Source organism: Anguilla anguilla, chromosome 8 (genome assembly GCF_013347855.1).
Source record: "Anguilla anguilla isolate fAngAng1 chromosome 8, fAngAng1.pri, whole genome shotgun sequence".
Lineage (NCBI taxonomy): Eukaryota > Metazoa > Chordata > Actinopteri > Anguilliformes > Anguillidae > Anguilla > Anguilla anguilla.
Window position 1 is genome coordinate 2,082,103 of NC_049208.1, and position 2,810 is coordinate 2,084,912.

At 42.1% G+C, this 2,810-nt stretch overlaps 1 protein-coding gene across 1 annotated transcript in view; it reads right to left on the reverse strand.

Moving 5' to 3' along the window:
- LOC118233849 (vasoactive intestinal polypeptide receptor 2-like) overlaps positions 1–2,810 on the reverse strand; it is an 81,618-nt gene that overhangs the window by 48,866 nt on the left and 29,942 nt on the right. The window lies entirely within an intron of this gene.

The following is a 2,810-nucleotide window of genomic DNA, read 5'->3' on the forward strand; positions in this document are numbered from 1 at the left end:
TTCTGCACTCGGCGAACTTCCGGCACGAAATTCAAAGCCAGGCGTGGTCTCTCTTGTGTCTGAACAATTGTTAAACACTGTATAGCCTAATTATGCGCTGAATTCTCATTTTGTCTCAACATTTAAAAATGTGCACAGATCAGCTCTGCAGATGAATACTAATACTGTGAAGAGAATATTTTGAGAAAAAAAAAAATATATATATATTTCTTGGTGAAACGAGTTTAGGGGCCTAAACAAATATACTCAGCCGAGCTGTTTAGCAAGTCCCATTAATCTAATACGAACGTTAATGTTTTCAGATCGATTGGAATAGGTTTATGAAGGTATAAACTTCCGTTTACGGTGTATTTAATAATGAGCGCATTTCATTCTTTTTCCCCCAACAGTTCTCCTGTTCATGACGCTCTTCAAATTGTGCTACACTGATCACAATCCGCTGGCTCTCTTCAGTTAACCTTTACTCTGCTTTTACACTGTGGAGTGGACTTGGGGAGGATGGACTACGAAGTCCTACTCCCACATCAGCACTCCTGTTGTGAGATGCTTTATGAATACAGGGTTCTATATTTTTATTTATAATTATTCTAGATTTAGCCACTTGCCTCAACACCCGCACGGGGAATGGATGTTATTGGGTGGTCTAGTGGCAGGGTGTTTGACTGGCAACCACGGAGTTGGTGGTTTGAGCCCCAGGTGGGCACGTAGGGATGCTGTCTTGTATCTGGAGAGATGAAGTTGTGGTCCCTACAAGCCCCTGCTGTTGGGCCCTTGAGCAAGGCCCTTAACCCAAAAAAAAACAGCACCAGGAGCTTTACCCCTGTTCCCTCTCGCTCTTCCCTCTTGCAACTGTTCTCTCAGGCATTTCTCCCACTGTGTCCTTGAAAAAGAGCAAAATGTTCTCATTGGACCTTCCCTGGTTAAAAAAAGAAAAACCACCTGTAAGCCAAAGGGACTTTTTAAATGATTAAATGGACACATTGGTGAGGGTTTGGTTGTTTGTGGGGAAAGAACGAGTGAATCAGTCTTCCTGACTGACTGGGAAGCAGGTTCCAAGGGAGAGACAGAGCCACAAGGAGTGGGGAAGGGCAACACTGCCACCTACTGGACAGCAGCGGAGAAATAAAATGCAAACCTCAATTTAAATGCTCTGATTGTAGGCGATTCACAATAAAATCGCAAAATGTTTTTTTCCCCTCAAATATTAGTTTGAAGGGGATTAATACTTTTTTAATGCATTCATGCTTGACCATGTCAGTCTGAGAGCTAAACTAAATTTGTGCATCTTCAGAATCTTTCATGAGGCTCAAGTAGAACTTGTCTGAGACAAACAAGTGCCCACCCACACAATCAGCATATTCTTACCGTGTCAACTAAACAGCTTAGATCCTTCAAATACTACAGCATAGTCAAAAGTATGATATTCATTTTCAATACTTCATATCTTGACATCTGAGTGTGTACTCAGTACCCATAAATGTGCCATTTTCATATGACTCAGAAACAAATGCATCAGCTTCAGACAGAGCCTCAAGCAGAAGGCCTGTTTGGGCTTAAATGCCACTGCGTTTGACGCCAGCCTGTGGTGTGCTGCTCTCTCCCTCGGTGGAAGTGAACACACACGGAGGAACGTCTTCAATCCGTTTTCACTCTTTAACTCATCAGTGTAATGAATTTGTTTATGCTGTAATTAAAGGACTGCTTCAGTTCTTTATGCAGTGCCACCCCGTGACAGCCTCGTCGCAATGTTGAATTACAGCCGAGAACGCGGCAGGGAGTAGTGTCCTCCTCCGGGACGCTACGAGGGACCTTAAGCATCAATGGCTGCGGGTTCGGCTATGATGAACAGAAATTAATCTGTGCTCTCTTGTGCATGTGTGGATTTGACTTGCCCACGTCTGCAGCCATAGCCCGCTGATCTGCTACAGGGAAACACTACTTTCACACAGTAGACCAGCAGGCCAGCACAGCTGATGGGAGCAGGTAAAATTCACGCATGACCAAAAGAGACACAGATTTACGTGTGGTAACCATAGTCGTACCCCCAGCCGTCGATGCTTAAAGCCCCTATTGGCTGGCAGTTACAGGGACACTGTTCCGTAGGAGGTGTCCATCATTTGGAAGAAACACTGATCCCAGGGTATGACTCCCCCCCCCCCCCACGCAATCTTCAACCTGATCACAGATGTGCAATTAGAATGTAGAATGTTCTTTACCAAACATTCTAATGCTGATGTCACAATCACGAATAGTAAGTGAAAGCAACAGAGTTCCAGAACACAGACTTTTTCAAATTTTGAAAAAACACTTTTAAAAAACTACTCTTCAAAGGGTTAAAATGACACCTTGACAGACACCAAGCCACTTAGTCATATTGTAACCCTGTATTGTTATTAGTATAAGTTAGGCATGGCTTGTAAAATCTGATATTTTTTAGAATGATTTTTTATGATCTAAGAAAACAAAACTGTATTGCATTCTTCTTAGAATCTCCCATACAGCAACTGAAGAGGAATGTGGAATTCTGTATCTCATCTACAGCATGCATCATTAAAAATCTACAAAATGAATCACCTCAATGTAATTTGCAGTGATCTGCGCTGATTTAATGTAATTTAGTCATCATAAAAATCAGTTCAAATTGTCATAATGATTATAATTAACCAAGGAGCATGATTTAACAAATATTTAACAAATGGGTGTGTCCAACGACAGGGAATTACATACAAAAAATCCTGTACAACTAACAAAAGAACCAAAGCAGCTACCGTTCAGTCTACCACTAGAGGGCCCTCGACTTATATTTGCCG